Source organism: Triturus cristatus, chromosome 5_2 (genome assembly GCF_964204655.1).
Source record: "Triturus cristatus chromosome 5_2, aTriCri1.1, whole genome shotgun sequence".
Classification (NCBI taxonomy): Eukaryota; Metazoa; Chordata; class Amphibia; order Caudata; family Salamandridae; genus Triturus; species Triturus cristatus.
Window position 1 is genome coordinate 483,331,518 of NC_140588.1, and position 20,853 is coordinate 483,352,370.

At 45.8% G+C, this 20,853-nt stretch overlaps 1 protein-coding gene across 5 annotated transcripts in view; it reads right to left on the bottom strand.

Annotated features, from left to right (window-relative positions):
• The window catches only part of SEPTIN7 (septin 7), a 495,709-nt gene that overhangs the window by 148,451 nt on the left and 326,405 nt on the right, over positions 1-20,853 (bottom strand). The gene's annotated exons all lie outside the window — the stretch shown is intronic.

A 20,853-nucleotide genomic window follows, 5' to 3' on the forward strand; every position in this document is an offset into this window, starting at 1 on the left:
GTCTTCTGGACCAATTAAAATCAGGAAGATGTATTTGGTATTTCTAACTTTATACTTCACAGCCCCAAAGCACGGCTGTTCAAGACTTAGCAAAGCACTGGTGTTGCGATTAAAGGGGACGCTTTACCCAATACATTTTTGATCCACAATTTAGAATTTCATAACCATAAAAATATTTAATTTCTCCAAGTTAACTACTGTCACGTCCACCCAATTTCAGGTGTAACAAGATTAGACAAATCTGATAATTTGTAAAATGGGTCATTTCCACCTTAAACGTTGAAGGTTTTTTCTGAAAGTGCAAGAACTGTCTAGCATTTTTTGTTTAAGCTTATGATTGTGTAAGAGAGCTACCTGCAAAAAATCATAAATATGTGCCACAGAACAAATAAAAACACCTAGCCTAGACTTCTTACGACGACCATTTTTTAAGGTAATCACAGCATTTATAGAATGAGCAAATGCAGAGCGGGAGGCTAAATGCAGTCTTCTTTGTTGCAGGAGCAGAGCAATGGGCACACTACCCAAGTCCAATGGACCTCATTTAATATCACGGTTTAATTAGCTTCTTATTATATAAAACGACTTTCACAGAAATATTTCTGTAAGTCATTGCATGCCGGGATCCAGCCTGTGCAGGTGCTGATACGCCTTAGCTCGAACTTGAGGAGGGAACTAAGTTGAACTTGTAACAGACCTGGCTGTTTGCAACACAGGCACCATGAAAGGTAAAAAGGATGGGTATGTGTAAAGATACAAATGATCTCAGGAAACGATGTATCAGCTCAACTGAAGAAGCGTCAAAAAAGTCAAAATGGGATTTAAATCCAATTTAAGAACAATAAAGGAATGGAGGAAATAACGAAAATAAACCTTTTAGAAAGCTCACCACTCGAGATTATCTAACCGAAAAGGTTGATCAGGCAGACACATTTGGGAAGGCATAGACGCCAGACAGCCCTTAACAATAGCCAGCAGTAGACCCTGCTTTGAAGAGGACAACACAAACAGCAAGGCAGCAGAAAGGCGAGGTCTGAAAGGGTTGATGCATCCCTACTTGCATCATCGAATAAACTGTTCCTAGCAACCTCCATATATGGGATTAGAGGTGGATTCCTAGCCTTCAATATGACGTTTTGTGTCTGTATGAGGAAGGTACAAAATGACTACCTAGCACTACATAATGCCCATGTGCAATGCTACAGCATTTAGGGGCTAGGGTGGAGGACAACCAACCTGCTGCGACAGCAGATTGACACTGCACGGGAGAGGAAGGGGCAGCCAGATGCTGAATGCCAACAGACCAACATTCCAGATCCTCCAAGCACAATCTGGGGCAATCAGTTGAGCTTGTTCCCCCCGCACCTTTTGCAGTACTTGAAAGAAGGGGGGAGAATCTGTGAAAATGCCCCACCCGCAGCAGAGCCGCAGTCCAGATGAACCTGAGAGTGCATATGCCTTCAAACTGAGACAGCCTGCCAAGGTGAGCTACTACAGGGAAGATTACCATTACTGAGGCCATTTCTACAGGGGCCTCCTTCCAATATAGGGTCCACAATCTCACAGTACGATGTCCGTTAATATAACTGGTGTTCTAAGACAGAACTGCATGTTGCTACACAAGTTGGAATTAAGAAAATACTTTATTGTAAGACAGACCATCTGAAGCTACAGCTGATTGATGCTCAGGCAGTGGTGAGATGTGGACCAAAGGCCCCAGTACAATCATGTTGTCCAGTTTTACACCTCAGCCCAGTGAGGAGGCGTCCATGACATTTACATGATTGCCATTCATTATTTAGGAAAAAGCTGAAAGGAATATGCTACTTACCAGTATGCATCTGTTCTTGGCATGTAGAGCTGCAGAGTTGTACACTTAGCATAGGTCGCCATCTGGTGTTGGGCCCGGATGTTTGCAGTTTGTTTTTCTTCTTGGACCGTGCTTGGAAGTCACGAGTTTGGTGACTCCTCCTTCGGTCCGTACTGCGCATGGGCTTCGGCTCCATCCTCAGATTGTTTTTCGCCAACAGGGAAATGATGGAGCGTAGTAATAACAGTGAGAAACCCATGTGTGTTGTATCTAAATAAGATGGACTGGAACGGATACAGGTAGCCGGGGAGGCGGGTGGGCGTGTACAACTCTGCAGCTCTACATGCCAAGAACAGATGCATACTGGTAAGTAGCATATTCCGTTCGAGGCATATGAGCTGCAGATTGTACACTTAGCATAGATTATATAGCAGTACCCAACCTTAGCGGCGACCACCGGTATCCGTTGCAGCTGTTTGAAAGAGTGTTTTTAGTACAGCCTGGCCCACCCTAGCTTGCTGCTTGGAATGCACATCTACACAGTAGTGTTTTGTGAAGGTGTGCGGTGTAGACCATGTGGCTGCCTTGCAGATGTCATCTAAGGGTATATTCCCTAGAAAAGCCATAGAAGCCCCTAACTTTCTTGTAGAGTGGGCTTTAGGGGGAACAGATAATGTTCTCTTTGCTTTCTGATAGCAAATTTGTATGCATTTTACAATCCACCTAGCTATCCCTGATTTTGAGATGGGGTTGCCTTTATGTGGTGGAGAAAAGGAAACGAACAACTGTTTGGTTTTCCTGAAGGGTTGCGTTCTTTGTATGTAATATAGCAACGCTCTTTTCACATCTAGTGTGTGTAAGGCCCTTTCCGCAACAGATTGGGGTTGCGAAAAGAAGACAGGTAATTCCACTGATTGATTGAGGTGGAAGGGGGTAATGACTTTGGGCAGGAACTTCGGATTAGTTCGAAGTATGACCTTGCTGTGATGCATTTGTATGTAAGGTTCCTGTATGGTGAACGCTTGTATTTCACCAACCCTTCTAAGGGAAGTGATAGCTACAAGGAAAGCTGTTTTCCAGGTGAGAAATTGTAGCTCACATTTGTGCATTGGTTCGAAGGGCGGACCCATTAGTCGTGTAAGGACCAAATTTAGATTCCATACAGGGGAGGGTGGTGCCCTGGGAGGAATTACTCGTTTAAGGCCTTCCATGAAGGCTTTAATAGCGGGCACTCTGAAGAGTGACAAATGCTGTCTGTTTTGTAGATAGGCAGCGATCGCTGCTAGGTGTAGGCGTATGGATGAATACGCCAGGTTACACCTGTGAAGATGGAGCAGATAGCATATGATGTGTTGTATGGATGCATCTAGAGGGTTGATTGTATTGTTACGGCAGTACATTACAAATCTTTTCCACTTTGCGGCATAGCATGCTCTAGTGGTAGGACGTCTGGCTTCCATGATGATGTTCATGCAATCAGGGGGAAGGTTAAGGTACCCGAATTCTAAGATTTCAGGAGCCAGATCGCCAGGTTGAGCTGAGCTGGGTCCGGGTGCCTGATTTCTCCATGGTTCTGGGTTAGGAGGCATGGGGAAAGGTGCAGTTTTTGATGTGGTACCACTGATAGTTGTAGTAGCGTGGTGTAACACGGCTGTCTGGCCCACGTCGGAGCTACTAGAATGAGTTTGAGGGAGTGCTGTTGTAGTTTCCTGACCACTAATGGAATTAGTGGGAGAGGTGGAAAGGCGTATGCAAATCTGCCTGACCAGTTCATCCATATCGCATTGCCCTTGGACAATGGGTGTGGGTATCTGGCGGCGAAGCTTGGGCATTTTTTGTTTTCGTGGGTGGCGAAGAGGTCTATTTGAGGATGCCCCCACTGTTGGAAGAATGGGTGAAGAACTTGTGGATGCAGTTCCCATTCGTGTAGTTGTTGAGTCTGTCTGCTGAGCAGATCTGCTATGGTGTTTTGTACGCCTGGAACATGTTGTGCCAGGAGAAAAATGTTTTGGGGAATTGCCCATCTCCATATGCTCTGGGCTAAGCGGGAGAGCTGGGGAGAGTGTGTCCCCCCCTGTTTCTGTATATAATACATCGCAGTCATGTTGTCTGTGCGAATGAGGACTGCTTTGCCTGAAATCTGCTTTTGGAAAGATTTTAGGGCTAGAAAGATCGCCAAAAGCTCCAGATGGTTGATGTGGAGCGTTTTTTGCTGTGGCGTCCATAGACCTTGCATTGTGAGGTGTAAGAGGTGCGCTCCCCAGCCGGAGAGCGATGCGTCCGCTGTTAGAGTCACTTGGGGAACCGGGTCCAGGAACGGCCGTCCCTTGGAAAGGTTTGTGGTGTTCCACCACTGCAGAGAGTGATGTGTGCGGCCGTCCACCAACACCAGATCCGTCAGCTGACCCTGGGCCTGGTTCCACTGTTGTGCTAGGCACTCCTGAAGTGGACGCATGTGGAGTCTTGCATGGGGCACTATGAAGATGCAAGACGCCATCATCCCTATGAGCTTCATAAACACTCTTGCTGGTAGAGAGTGTTGAGGAAGGAATATTTTGCGTAAGGCTAGAATGCTTGTGATTCTGGCTGAGTTTGGATAGGCAATACCCTTTGAGGTGTCTATGGTGGCCCCGAGATATTGCTTTGTGTGAGACGGTATGAGGTGGGACTTTTGGTAGTTCACCGTGAAGCCTAGCTGATGAAGCAGTTGGATGGTGCTGTTTGTATGTTGCACGCATTGGTGGTAGGACGCGGCTTTTATGAGCCAGTCGTCTAAGTAAGGGAAGACGTGAATATGTTGACGTCTGAGGTGTGCTGCTACTACTGCTAGGCATTTGGTAAACACCCGTGGTGCAGTGGTGACCCCGAAGGGGAGAACCTTGAATTGGTAATGTTGCCCGTCCACCACGAACCTGAGGTATTTTCTGTGAGAGGGGTGTATTGGAATGTGAAAGTACGCGTCTTTCAGATCCAGTGTTGTGAGAAAGTCTCCCTGGCAGAGGAGTGGGAGGACTTGTTGTAAGGTGACCATGTGAAAGTGGTCTGAATGTATGTAGGCATTTAGAGGCCGGAGATCCAGAATGGGTCTGAGGGTCTCGTCTTTCTTTGGGATTAAGAAATATAGGGAGTAGACCCCTAGATTTCGTTGATTGTCGGGTACCTGCTCTATGGCGTGTTTCTGGAGGAGCGAGAGTACCTCTTGTTTGAGCAGTGTGGAATGCTCTTGGGACATTGGACGGTGCCTTGGTGGGATATTGGGTGGGGTAGATGTTAGCTCGAGGCAGTACCCTGACCGAATGATTTGGGTCACCCATTTGTCCGATGTTATGGACTCCCATACGTGGATAAAATCTTGTAGTCTGCCCCCGACCGGAGTGGAATGGTCTGGGGGGAGCGAAGGGGAGTCATTGTGTGGGTGGGGTGGCAGAACGGGTATTGTTGGTTTTGCCCCTGCCCTTATTGTTGTTGCCTCTGTAGCCACCTCTTTGGTTGCCCTTTGAAAAGGTATTTTGAGGAGGGGATTTGTAGGAGGTAGAGGCATTATCGGTGGAGGAGCCTCTACCTGTGGCACGAAAGGACGAGCGTCGAAAGGAACGCTTAGAGGCTTGGGTCTGGAGCGCTCCCATAGACTTCGCTGTGTCTGTATCTTTCTTCATTTTTTCGAGCGCTTCGTCTACCTTTGGGCCAAAGAGTGTTTGCTGGTCAAAGGTGTGATTAAGTATTGATGTCTGGACCTCAGGCTTGAACCCTGATATCCTGAGCCAGGCATGGCGGCGAAGCAGGACACTGGTGTTTATGGCTCTAGAAGCAGTGTCTGCTGCATCGAGGGCACACTTAATGGAGGTGTTTGTGATTAGTTTGCCCTCCTGTATCAGGTCATGAGCTTGGCGTTTGTATTTCTCTGGAAGGTGCTGCATAAGAGCCTCTAATTCATCATAGTGTGCTCTATCATATCGCGCAAGCAGTGCTTGTGTATTTGCAATGCGCCACATGTTTGCAGCCTGGTAGGCGGTGCGTTTACCAGACGCGTCCAGAAGTTTAGATTCCTTGTCTGGTGGTGGGGCATCTCCTGAGGATTGGGAGTTAGCCCGCTTTCTAGCTGTGGAGACAACTAGGGAATCTAGAGGAACAGGGCCCTTGATGTATGTAGGGTCTGTGGGTGCCGCCTTGTACTTCTTCTCTATTCTAGGGTTTAGTACTCTGGCTCTGACAGGGTCTTTGAATACCTCTGTAGCGTGCTTGGTGACACCCTTAAGCATGGGTAAAATAGCAGTGGAACGATCTTGTAAATCAAATGTATCCAGTAGGAAGTCTTCTTCCACTGGTTCCGTGTGCATGCCCACCCCATGGTAGTGTGCTGCTCTCTGCACTAAATGGTGAAACCCTAAAGAGTCCTCTGGAGGAGACGGCCTTGATGGGTATAGGTCGTCTTGAGGTACATTGGGTACATCAGGGTTATTATAATCCTCCCATGGATCTGGGGTCCCTGGTGGAGTGGGATCCATTGGGGCGTCCCCTGGGTCATTGTCCGGGTCCCCGTCATCCGGATCTGGGGATGGGGCCGGATCGTAGTGAGGTAAAGGTGGAGGGGGTGGTGGTGGGAGGGGGGGTGGCAGTGGGGAGGGTACTCTAAGGGGAGAAGTAGCTGAGTCCCTCTTTTTGGGTGGAGGAGGAGGAGCCGGAGCCTCAAGGCGACGCTTCTTAGTAATCACAGTCAAAAGGCCAGTCTTTGGATCTCTGGACAAAGTCTTTTGTAAAGGGTCTGGTGTAAACAGAGCCAATGGCGCCGAGTCGTCTGTCGGCACCGGCGATTTTGGAACCGGAGGTTTCGATGTTCTGTGTACGCCTTGCTTTTTGGAGGTCTCCGTGTGTTTCGGCGTCGAATGCTGTTTCGGCGCCGGAGCGTCGGTGCCGACCGATTTGTGTTTGTGTTTGGTCGGCGCCGAGTGTCCAGGCTTCGGCACCGGTGGTTTCGGAGTCGAGCTGGATTTTGCAGGCTTCGGTGCCGAGTGGTGTTTATCGGCACCGAGCGTCGGCTGGCTCGATCCCGAGCTGCCGTGAGACTTTGAGTGCTTCGACACCGGGCCCGAAGGTGGGGTGATCGAGGCTTTGGGTTTGGTTTTGCCCAGGCCGGCAGGCGAGGGAGTAACCGGAGTCTCTTTGGTTTTTGGTGCGGGGCTGGGAGGGGGCATTGTACTCACGGCCCGCTGTCCTGGTGTTACGTCCTCGAGGTCGGAGTCGTCGGCCTCGGAAGCGCTGACGATGTCTTCTCCCAGTTCGGTGTGTGTCTGCCCCGAAGCTTCGGCGTCGTCTCCGAAGATGTCCGGTGGAACTGTCGAGGATGAGTGCGCCATGGTGCGTCGAGCCCTTCGATCTCGGATCGTTTTCTTGGATCGAAAAGACTTGCAGGCGGGGCAGTCTCGAGCCTCGTGTTCCGGAGAGAGGCAAAGGTTACACACCTGATGGAGGTCGGTGTGGGGAAATTTAGACCCACATTCTGGGCACTTTTTAAACGGAGTCCTTTCCATCGGCCGGGACCGGAGTCGCGGAGGGCCCGAAGGCCGGTGTCGATGTACGGGATGGAAAAAAGTGCCGCTTCGAGAGATGAAGATGATGAAGGAACTCGAAGAATCGAGGATTTTCCGTCGAGGCTGGAACCGTAGAAGTTCGAAGCCGGAGCACGAAGTATCACATCCGAGCCCGATGGCGGAAAAAAACAATCTGAGGATGGAGCCGAAGCCCATGCGCAGTACGGACCGAAGGAGGAGTCACCAAACTCGTGACTTCCAAGCACGGTCCAAGAAGAAAAACAAACTGCAAACATCCGGGCCCAACACCAGATGGCGACCTATGCTAAGTGTACAATCTGCAGCTCATATGCCTCGAACACATATTTATTCCCCAAAGCCTGATTAATTACCAAACTCTCCTCCCCACCGAATATTCTCACTCTAAAGAGCTTTCCTTCAGCGCCGTAATATCCATTCGGATGAATGTCGCGCTTTATAAATAAATAAAGGGCTTAATGGACTGTGCGCCAAAATGTTGGAGGGGTCCATAAACAAGTGCAGAAATGGATGAACAAAATCTGAACCTTGGCCTTGAGACTCTCCGGACTCTGGAGCCATTTAGACCTCTGACACCACTGAAGGTCCTAATCCACATTGGTGTGTGCCACCAACAGGATGCACAAGGCTGATCTGATGCAATTCCTGCAGAACCAGGATCCATGCAGGAGTCCGAAATCTCAGAATCCTCGGAGGTGGATTGAAGGGCCTTCTTGCATATCGTGTCTAATACACCCCCAATAAAGGTTAGCCTCTACAAGGGAAAGAAGTGGTACTTTGGGGTCTTGATGGTAAAGCACGAGTCATGGAGCAGTCTCGTCATATGCTAGTGGGTGGTGACCTGTGGTAAGGGTTTTGCTTTCACTAGCCAGTCATAGTCATTAAAGTTAAAATGTAGATGGATACCGGACTGTTGTAGGGATTTCACCACACCACCGGCACTTAGATGAAGACATGTGGATCAGTTGATAATCTGAATAGTAGAAGAGTGAACTGATAGTGCTAGGATCCCACCCTGTGAAGCTCAAGCAGTGTATCCCAAAAGAATCGGGAGACGGAGGTAGCAAGAGATGCCAGCCAATCTGTCGCGATCAGCATCAGAAGGACTTGGTTCAAGGACAGCATCCTAAGGGGTGGTGTGGCTTGCACCAGAGAGCGATGGCTGCCTAGTCGGTCAGCTGCGCACTCCATCCACTAACTTCAGACTCCCACACCGTCCATCCCGACAAATGAAATGACCCCACCATCAGCCAGGCAGTGCAGCATCCCGGCAGTATCATTGAAGGATGATTTCAGAGGTCAAGTTGGCTGGGAGCCCTCCTTTATACCCCTGGAGCCTTCAACGACAATGCTACCCAAGATGGCGTCCGCCACCTCTGCAAGCCTCTAAGATCGGCTCCATCATTCCATACAGGCCCTATGATCAGCAATTGATTGCATCGACCGACTGATACTCACAGCCTTCAAGAGGCATCTCAAATGCAGGGGTCAGCGCCATTATCGCCATACTACTACATCTTCGACACACCTCACTACCATACATCGCCGGCTGTACATCACCTCCTGCATCAGATAAGTAGCTGGCTCCCCACCTGCCGCAAGCAACTTACCTGCCCTGATCCAGGGCCTCTTTACTCTCTCTCAGGGCACCCGACCGTGTGCCACTGCACTGCGCACTTGGAGGCTGCCATCCCGAAGCCCAGCGGTGCTCCCACTGCAACACAGGCTAGCATCCTTACGTACGCCATGTGGAAGTTAGAGGTCTAAGCAAGCTCCCAATGCACCGGCACCCCGAGTTCTGCATCTCCCACATGGCCCCTGCGGCCATCCTGACCCAAGCGTACGCTCTAATTACTACATTTACCATCTTCCTCAGCACTTTGGTAATGGGCACTCACCTAATATCCCTACAGCTCTTCTGAAGCGCACCACTCATTCACAGACTTTAAAATGGCGGCCATATAGCAGTGACACAGATTACTCTGTGCTTATTCTGAACTTACTCTGAGCACTGCTTGGCACTGACAACAGAACCACAGAATCCCTACAGCTTCCCCCCAGCTTCAACACCACACCTCTCTTCCTGCTTTCCACATATACCTTCGTGAAGTGGCAAACACAGCCAACGCCCGACGCCAGGTAGATGGCAAACAAGTAGGCAAGCGATCGTCAATGCACTTATACCAGCAAGCAAACAGGCAATAGGCATAGGCCAGCAACGAGTAGGCAACAGCCAGTAGGCAACAGCTGCCAGCAGGTGGTAACACTGTTCACTAAGGGCTTTTTGTCCAAATACTCCAGCAGAGAAACATCAGGTAAACATGAGGCAAACAGACAATGACCAACAGCCAGAAGCAATAGCAGTAGGCAACAATAGACCATAAGTAGCAGTCAGCTGCCGATAACTCATCACCATGTGCACCCCAAGCGCACTATCCACGATCGAAGTCCTACAACAAGGGAGACCAGCTGTCAGATTTTTTTATTTTTACAACTTTTCTCCCTCTTGGTACAGTGCCCATGCCCATCAACCTGTGTGGCATATACTCTGCTTAATACCCGGCTTCTCCTTCCAAGATGACTGATCATCTTAAAATAACTCAGAGCAAAAGGACAGCATAGCTCCTCACAAGGGACCCAAATTTGATCCCCTAATTAGTGACATTCCAATTAAGCACAAAGGGGATATGTCGACAAACAATGAATTCATCATTCAGCACCTGGGTGCTCTCCATGACTTAGCCAAAGATACTAATTCCAGCACAGAGGCCATGCGACAAGATATACATGCACTTCGCAACGACATGAGGGATCTTTCCAGCAGACTCACTGAAGCAGAGTCTAGAATTCGCTCCACCGAAGATTCCAACACCTCAACTGTAAAACGTTCGGACCCCTCATACCACTCAATGAAGACAATGGCGTAAGAGCTCTCAGAACTTGAGGACCGTAAACGAAGATGAAATCCACGTATCTTCGGCTTGCCAGAGAAAACCAAAAAAGACACCAAGTCCTGCACTGAATTCTTGGAAGTTTAGATCCTCTTCACCTTGCACATCAAGTTTGGCAAAGACTTCAAAATCGAATGGGAGCACAGAATCCCTTCGAGCAGATCGCCAAACTTCACATCTGGTAACTTCACTTGTTCAAGAACAATGATCTTCCGACCATTACGATATCACACTGAAACAATCATGAGGAAAAATCAACAAATCGAAAGGAAGGGGTCAATCATCACTATTGCCCAGGACAACTCTTTAAAAAAAAAAAAAACTGTAGCCACAAGGAAGGGCTTCTTGGCACTTCAAGAAGCGAGTGAGCGCAATATTCTTGTCTCCATCAATCCAGCTAGATTTTGTATAAGCTTTAAAGGCAAAACAATATTCTTCTGCACTCCTGCCAACCTTCAAGCCTTTATGGACACAGCCACCCAAACAGATATGACCGTTTGATCATACCACTCCTCGGTCATCTGGGTTAATCGCAATACTAGACTTAACCTAGGCTCTTAATGTTCTGTCATGTTCTTTCTACAACAAACCACATAGTTTAGTACTACTGTCCATGATACCCTCAGTTGCTATGCTCCTTTGTGCTTTTTGTTAATATACGTGCAGTGGTGCCTTTATGCTTCTGTGCATGCCTCTCTGCATGAATCCTTCAGAAAATTTCTACCCTGCATTGTTGAGTAGCTGTAATATTGTGGTCTTATGATGTAAACTCTCAGCTGGTTAACTCCAGCGCTTGCCAAGCACTGTTTCACATCACTTATCATCCTGCTGTCTCTTTCCACATTATCCCTGACAATTTTGTGATGCCCGCATTAGAGGAATCTACCTTGATCCTCAAATATTCTGTTGTGAAATAAGTCATAACGTATCAACATACCAGTTCAGCTCACATCGCTTGACTTTGTCGAGTACTATTGTTTAGCGCTATTGCCTACGATACCCTCAGTGTGCTATGCTCCACTATTCTTATGTACATGCTCATGTGCTTTGATGCTACTATGTTCTTGCGCATCCTTTTGCGCACAGCTCTACCATCATTACACTACTGAGCATTGTTGCACTGATGTGGTACTGCTATGTTTCAGTGCTTTCTTTCTGCCTGAGGTATCATCCACGTGGCAATCATTCTTCTACCGGTCCCAGGATGCTTGTTTCCGGTCAAGGGAAGACCTGGCTTGCCAGTTCGGGCTAGACTGTATTCATGAGGAACAGGGTCAAGACTGATTTGCCTATGGCTGTGTCTGAACTGGGGTGGCGAAGTGAGCTAAAGAACAATGATGGATTCTACCCAAATCTGTGACAGGGGGTGAGCATCTGAAAAGTTTCAGCGCTCCGTGCATCATCTCCTTGTGTTTGCTTCAATCCTTTTTCTACGTCATGGGTCTCCTTACACATCGATTACTTACACATTACATTTTCTACTGTTTTCTCATAGTTGTATCTCATAAGACTATAATGAGACGAAGATGAGTCCGCAATGAGACAATAAGATGTTTATTATGTGATGTATGTTCCAACACTAGGATATTCCACCATTAGGAAGGAGCCCTCTTGCAACCATTTAGGCCTGGCCTCACTCTCCTCTTTTCTAAATAGGGTGGTGAAATACGGATCGTCCGCACTTCGAGGGATGGGTACTGGGCGGTTTAGTTCTTTATTCTGTTTATGTTCTTCTCACTCCTACTCTTCCATCTCTCCTAGTTTCTCTTTCCTTTCTACTCACGCCACAGCCCACTTTACCCCTCCAAGGTAGCGCTGAGTATCCTGGTCTTCCAAGCAGGTCTGCAAGGCGTTTCGCACGACGTGTGCACACCTCTCTCTACCCGCTAGTCAACAATCCAGACTCCTGAACCATTGAGGAGGTACGCCTCACACATGCCTGCACTAAGTTAGCTCGCAGGTTTCTCCACTATAACCTCAGGTCACATCACTTACGCCTCTGCAGCCCCTCCTGGCCCTGGCTGCATATGCACACCATCTATCTACTGACGATGGCATTGACTCTAACAACACCCTTCATCAAACCGTTTCAAAACCATCATAAACGTCTGCCCGACCGATACACACGCACCACTACACAGGCTCATCACCTCAAAGGTTACCCCCCACCTCATAAGGCTTGTTTGCACACTCCACCATATACAACGCTCTCCACTACCCACACCTCCTCACCTCTAACCGATGGCTGGCATCAGAATTCAATCACTAAAGGGTTCTCACACCTGGTAAAATATCGCTAGTTACGGTAACAAACTGAAAGGAGACCTAATTCTCCTCCAAGAGATTCATATTGAGTCTATTAAAGATGCCAGATTATATTGCCCTTGGGTCATGGACGTTTTAATCTCTCCTGTCACAGATTAGAAAAAAAACAGTCATCACCCTATTTGCAAAAAATAAGGAGATTTCCATCCTCTCCCATACACACGATCATCAAGGATGTTCAATAAATAATATCTATGCTCCTAACGATAACTCAGTCGCCATTTGGCAAGATCTGGACAAACACCTCTCAAATACCAAAGAACGTTGGCATCATTGTTGGGTAAGAAGGGTGGTAGGGGGGGGGGGGGTGGTAACGGCTTCAATGGATGGTGTACTGGATAGAATATCCTCACAAAACTTTCCTGGCAGCAGGTCTCACAAACAGATGAAACTTTGCTGCAAGAACAACAATTTAATCAAAATCTCAAGACTATTCAACCCAAGTAGCAGTGACTGCATGTTCTACTCCCCTGCTCACCATACCTCCACGAGAATGGATTACATCATAATAGAAAAATCTCTATTCCCGTTGGTACAGAACCCCAAAATGTAACCCATACCAATTAGCAACCATGTGTGTATATCTCTTGATCTGTCATTTATATTCACCCACCCCCAAAGATTTGGCACCTTAATGACACACTCTTGGAGGACAACCTATCAAAAACCAAAATTAGTTAAGAAATCCAAAAATTCCTGCAAGACAACAGAGCAGGTGACACCTTGGATTCAATTAGGTGGGATGCCCTGAATGCCACCCTCAGAGGCACCTTAATGAACCTAGCTGCTACCAGAAACAAATCCCTGAATAAACCTCTCGACTATCGAATCAGACATCAAATCCCTAAAAGAATCCATCAGACGCTCTGCGGGCTCACAAGACATTCCTAGGCAACACAAAATAAAATAAGAATACAAACAATAACTAAGTATTAGAGCACAGAAACATTGCCAACGTGGAGGAATCGACCTATAGAAACAAAGCCGTTAAGGCCCTTTCTAACTATTTGAATTACTCAAAAAACAAAACCATCACAATGGCTATCAAAAACAAATCTGGCATTAGTTACTTCCCCAGCGGAGATTCTGGAGGTCTTCCATAACTTCTACTCTGACCTCTACAACCCCCACAATACAATCAACCCTAAAGATTGCTTATTGTATCTCAACACCTGTTCACTCCTATTAGCCTCTGCAGAAGACAGACCCCAAAGCCCTAATCACCTCTGAGGAAATCCACTTTCCCATTAAATCCCTCACGCCAGGTAAGGCTCCAGGCCCTTAGGGATACTCAGTAACTTTCTACAAAACGTTCCTCGCTGTTCTATTAGAGCATCTATTAGTCCTGTTCCAATTGTACGCTTCCACCTGACGCGTCTCGGGTATGGCCTCTGAGGCCACAACAGTGGTCATCACTAAAGAAGGAAAAGACACATTGGACGTCCAAAACTACAGTCGGATATCATTAATCAATACTGACTGTAAAATATATGCCAAAATCTTGGCACAAAGACTAGAGAAAGTGATACTAAAACTCATTGCTCCAACCCAAACTGGATTTTTGAAAGGTGGGCTAGCCGCTCACAATATCTGAGCCGTCTGCCACATTCTTGAAAAAGGTCTTTCATTGCCCTTGTCCTTGCGGCAATGGCTCTTGACACAGAATAGGCCTTTGAAAAGACTTTGACTACACAAATTCCAACTAGGCGAGAACTTCGCTCAGATGGTGATGGCTCTCAATGTAACACCGGTGGCTCAAGTCAGGATAAACAGCCACTTGTTCAACCATTCCCATTAGCCCAAGGTACCATACAGTGATGCCCCCTCGCTCCACTCCTGTTCCTATTAGTTATCGAAGCCCTCCTATGCTCCCTAAAAGCTAACAATAGCAAAGGCTTCCAATTTCAATCCGGAAGGCAACTTGTTGCAACTTACACAGACTACATTCTAATCTTTACTGAAGATGCAGACAAAGCTATTACCCACATTATATTTGAAATCAACAATTACTCTAAAGAATTTGGCTACACTCTAAACCGTACCAAAACGGAGATCTTCCCCATGTATATCCACAGCACCCCCTTGATTCTTGGTAACTACGGCCTGAAATGGCAACCTGAGGCACCCTTATATTTAGGCATCTGGTTTGGCAAAGACCTTCACCTCCATCTTGATCAATGAAAGTAAAAACCTTTCCAAAATTAAAGACCTATTAAACTCTTGGTCCCCCATACACCTAACATGGTGGGCAGGGCTGACCCATCGAAAATGATGATAGCACCCCTATTCAATTTTCTCTCCAGCATGCTGCCCATAAATCTATCTAACTCCTTCAACGCAGTGAACAACGCTATCTCGAACTTTATATGTTAGGGGAAGAGGGTTAGGATTGCCGATCGCTCCCAAAAACTGAACAAAACTAGAGGAGGCCTAAACATGCGTGACTTCCATAGATACCAACAGGCGTTTTGGGCCAGGAAAGCTTAACAAGACCACTGACTCACAACCACCCCCCCCTTCTGCGCAGGGTCCAAATTGAATCCCAGCTTCTCTCCCTATCCCGCTAAACTCCACGCTGATTATTCACAGCCTCAAAAAACTACAGCCTACTCATTCTCCATAATAGCAGATATGGGATCAGCCCTTATTTGTGTTGATAAAACATTGACCAACCATCTCGTCAACTCTACTGTGGACTCTGCCAAATTAAACTAACTATAACACAGAACCCTATTCAGGGAACAAAGGGCAGAATGAGGAGTTAACTCTATTGGTGACCCAGGCACAACACTAAACCCCATTCCCATTGCTGACTCGAGCTTGCGCCATGACCTTCCCCCCCTTATTGAATTCAACAACTTCTTAAAACATTAGGAGGCTCCCTAAGTCACACAATCCAGAACTTCCCAAACCTAAGAGAAAACTCAAAAGCATTGGTCAAGCCGCATCTCACATCTGTTAGACCCACCCAGATTACACCTCAAAAGCGTAAAAATGAAATGGTCCTCATATATCCCAGATGATCTCTAGTCTCTACCTGGCATATAATCTGGCACTCTCCTTTTATGGCTAAAACTACACCTGCAGTCAAACAATCCAGATTCCGGTCGATACATAAATCCTATTGAACTCAATCATGGCTACACAAACTGGGGATCCTGCAATGAGACAAATGCTGCCACTGTGAGGAATCCCCGGCTTGCTTGAACATATGTTCTTCACATGTAAATTGCTCCATCTGCTATGGTCCAAAACACACCAAACCATTCAAGACTTCTTCAAAATTAAATTCAATCTAACCCCTCTGACTTCGCACTTGGCCCTGCGGCATATCACCCTAACATCAGCCTATCCACACATGACTCGCTTCTACTCGACCTTATGCTAGCCCTAGGAACGAAAATAATTCTACTAGAATGGAAAGCCACCACAGAAATCCTCCTCAAGAAATGGTGGAACATTTTATGTGAAGTGCAGACAACATTATGCATAAAAATATACAGCAAACGCATGTGTGGCCTATGTAATACACTGGACCTAGATCTTCAAAAAGTTTACCCTCCATAGTTCTTGAATATTAGTGCGACAATCATGCCCACTCCCCTCATGCCTTGCAGACTACATTCACCTGTTTTTCCACACCTCTGAGAATGTACCCCCCCGCAGCAGCCCCACTCCTCACCCCTGTATTTTCGTTTTCTATTTCTCCTATCTTTCTCTTCCTTCTTTTCTGCTTCAACTTTCTGCACATTCAGGTTTTTAAATATGTCCCCACAGAGTGCTTTTGCTTTGCTCTCCTCTACCACTGGGTCCCCCCACATCTGCTCCCACTCCACGTTTGCTACTGGCACCCCTGATGTCATCTCTCTTCTTATAGTTAACTCTCCTCAACATACTGTATTTTGTAAGAAGTAAAGGGATATTTTGTAAGAAGTAACGGGAAAAGAATCCCAAGACCGTTTCTTCCGGGGAGAATACTTTTATGGCCCGCCCCTTCGTTCAAAAGGGTCAAGAACTTCCACTTCCAAAACGTAGGTTTATATGGAGAGTACGTACTGGTGGAGGAGTGGCAGACCACAGGATGTGACAGAAAGGGCAGGGTGTAGCCCTTATAGATAAGTTGAATGATGACTTTGCAAGCTGCCGCAACTGCCTCCTAATCAGGGGCTAAATGGCAGACCCTCCCCACAAATAAAGATGAAGTATGGTGCGGGAACGGAAGTGGAGGTTTTGCGGCAGCAAATGTGGCAGAGAATGGAGTACACTGCATCTGCTGCTCCTTTTGGGTTCATCCCCTATATCCATTGTTGTCCTGAAAGGGATGACATAGCTGCTGGGGTATCTGAACAGGCTGAGAGGGCTGTCTCTATGGGCTGCACTGCCCCGGAACAGCCACAAAACTGTCTGTACTGTTGAAAGACATAATGTGCTGGGAGTTCAGTTCAAACAAGCGGGCTGTAGCTTTATTTTTAGGAATCTGGTTTTTGCCCTGAACAGTCACTTGCGATCCAAGGGAATGTCCAGGACTTTGGCTGAGCCAATTCCACACAGTACAGTGGAAAACTTCTTAGTGTGCAGAGGCAACATGACAACTGTGCCCATAGATCAAGTGTGTTGACATTTCAAGATCTGTTTGGATACATCTAATCTGTCTTTGATTACATCTGTAAACATCTTTTTTATTTGTCTGGAAAGCTATTCACTAAGTTTCCCCAGTTCCCACAAGGGAGAACATATTGACCCAGAGTGTAGGTGGCATTACCATAGGCGAGGGCCATGCCGCCAGAATCAAATACTTTAGTCAATCAAATCAAGTTTCTTTGACTTTATCTGGAGAGGCCCTAGAGAAGGTAATTTAGGTTCTGCTTCAAATAAGAAGTTTGGGCACCCAGACTTCCCAGTGTAAAGTTTGAGGACAATTAGTGGGGATTACCAGGCGCAGGTATATGACATTTGGCAATCTGTCTGTGGACTACTGGGTTTGAAAATGTTTTTTTCCATGTAACTAGTGGCTTCACTAAGTAGAGGCAAGGGCTCCGATACTAAGGAGGAGGGTTGCCAGGGCTCCCAAAATGTTAGACTTCACCTCTGTAGAGGATAAGGTCAATTCCAAGACTTCAGATGCTTTCTGTACAACAGTTGCAAATGTGGACATTTCCTTAGAGCGGGGGTAGAGGAATAAGCGACGTCCTCTTCTAGAGAAGTGTCCAGGTATACTATAAGACATCATCAATATTATAGGGAAGAAGGTTGTTTATTTGATACAACCTTCGGAGTCAAAAGTGAAAATCTCTTCCCTCCTGGCGAATTTCTGAACTCTTTGGGGGAGCTCTGACAAGGCAGCTTCATTCAGGAGGCATCGGGGCTGAAGCCACAAAGCCTGCAGGAATATACACTCTTGAAGGACAGCTGAAAGGATCAAGGAGCCATTCTGAATAGATAAAGCAGATTAAGGCGTAAGGCCTCAACATGCTCAAAGGTATGGCGGATTGACCCAGAAACTCTGCTCTTATCTTTAACTTTGGAATTTTGTCAGATGATGAGAAAAAAATTGGCATTTGGAAAAAGCACCCAGATTTCATACAGTCATGTTAAAGAGACCATTCGCTGTAGGGAAAAAGAGTACGGTTTATTAGACAGAAATGGTTTGGGTCCTGCTACCTAGTGGCCTTCAAGTGCATAGGAGGCACAAGAATCAGAGACTGCAACCTTGGGCTCTCATCTCGGTCACCACATACATTTATCCTGTGGATACAAAAGGTATGACATCTTGTTTTGGAGGAGACATTTGCCCTAGCCGCTGTCTAATGTGGAGGAATTCTGTTTGTGAGACAGCAAGGGAACCTTGAAAGGACTTTGAAGCACAGGAAAAGACAGAACTGACTCCACAACGCTGGTTGGCGCCATCTATACTCTGATGTCACCATGTCCTGAGGCAGATGCATAGCAGGACCCGGTGGCCCTGAAGAGCTATTGCTGGCACCTGCTGAGGAAAAGCGTTTTTCGAACTATTGAAAGACTGGTAGGGATAAAGGGGACGACTCTGCAGGCAGATGCATCATCAGAATGCACTCTTCTACCGTGGTTTATATGCTCTAAGACAAAACGAATTAAAAGACAAAACACCTGTCATAGCTCTCTCAATCATGGATTTTTAATGACTCGCTCTCATTATGACAATGACACAAAATGGAGAAAAGACCAGCCTGACAAAATCAGACTGAAAAATCTCCATTTTGGGGGCTTTTCATAAAGAAGGAATACATTTCTTACAAAAATCTCATGATTTTTATGGAAAAAGTATATCGAACCCAGGTTGGAATCCAAATCTGAAATATATTTTAAAAAAGTCAAAACCTTTTACATTAGGAATTATACGAATAATTACTCTGAACTTAAAAAAGAAAGTAACAGAAAAATCATCAAAATCTGTTGGTTTTATTAGAATTTTTTTTTTAAAAACCCTCCCCTTACAGATCTCGCTTTCCCCCCCACTGCTCGTATCGTCACTTTCCCCACTGTTCAACAGATAGCATAAAATCTGTCACACAAGCAGACCTTCCTCAAATGTAATGGTATCTGCAATCCCAAATCCATAAATTGAGATTTGGAATTTGCACCTTTGAATTTAACTTGTGTACTTAGGTGCACAAAACTTTTTGTGAATCTGGACCTGGATGAGAACTTGATTTACAATAAAGAGATCGCGGTTTAGCAGCATTGAAAACACCTAGACTGATGCCGCCACTTACAAGAAAGTGCTATTGCAGCGTGAAATCACGAGCTAGTATTTTTAGAAAGTGTTAAATTGTTTGCTTTTATAATGATTCTACTCTAAAAGGAATTTCATACGCAAATGCATCAATTATTTCAAATGAATGAGCTCCTTTCTAAAGCAGACGTCTCTAAATTTAAAAACATTGTTATCCTTTGTAATCATATTAAAATTGATCACTGGATTTAGAGCAGTCAGCAAAGGAATGCCTTGTGCAGGTGCACATGGATTAAAATTTGACATGACAAAGAAGTGGTTTGGCAAGAAGCCTAGGAATCCTGGAAAGGGAAACATATTGCGCTTCTGAACTTGGATAATGGTGAGGCTGAAAGCAGGAAAACATAAATCTTTCACACAATATTTGCCTTTGGATGACAAGCATAGTCTCCTAGTTTCAATCTGGTTGTAGAACTATAGAGTACGACTACAATACGGAGTACGTAAAAATCCTAGAGTCTTTTTTTTCAGTTTTGCTATTTAGCAGTACATTTCTGATTTTCTAGTTGTTTGTTTCGCACTTGCAAAGTTGCATGCTTCTATTAGTGTCTTTCAGGCCCATTTCTGCAATCCACCCCACAGGACTTGATGTGCAGTTTGCAAGAAAACGTTTTATGCAATGGAAACCCACATCACTGGAAACCAAGGGGAGTTGTGCAGTAATTTTTAATTTGGCTAAAACATACTTGCTAATCTCTGGCTGTTTATATACACATTTCTCAAAATCCCACACAAAATAAAGTTCCACACGATACAGATCAAGTGAGATTAATGAAGACTAACCTACAAGTCGATCTAATGATATCTACTTCCCTTTGTTTGCTTTAGGAGACAGCACTATTAAAACCAACTATTTTTTAAACATTTAGTCAACGGAAGTGTATGTCATTTTTAAACAGATTTGCAAAGACACTGTCTTTTTAGGACGGGTTTGATATCGCAGCTGACGCCAGACCTGATGTGATCAGTAAAAGTGCTTTCAGGGGTACTAATTGTGTTTGATCTTTTGGTCAACACGTCACTGTAATGGATGGAGCTTGCCCTTGAAGGTCACACAAATGTCACTGTGATGCTATTAAACATCTCCTAGGTAATTATATAATGATGGTGTTTGTTCTTCGTTGGTTGCCTTGTTATGAAACTGATGCTCAGTACAGTAGGACATTGTTTGTTATGGTGGCAAAACAAAGACCACGGCTATGAGCTAGTTAGTTAGCCAATGACTAAGGCTACAAGCTAGATTTTTATTATTATGAACAATTACGGTAAAGTCAGTAGACCACAAATTTTTATTGTGAAAACGACAAGCTAAAGTTAACAGGCATTTAAGGGTGGGTTGTTATTACTTTATTAAAATCTGAAAAGGTATTTTATTACATGGATTTTGAACAGTTTACAGTAGTGGTCAAGGATTTTAGTGTTTGTTAC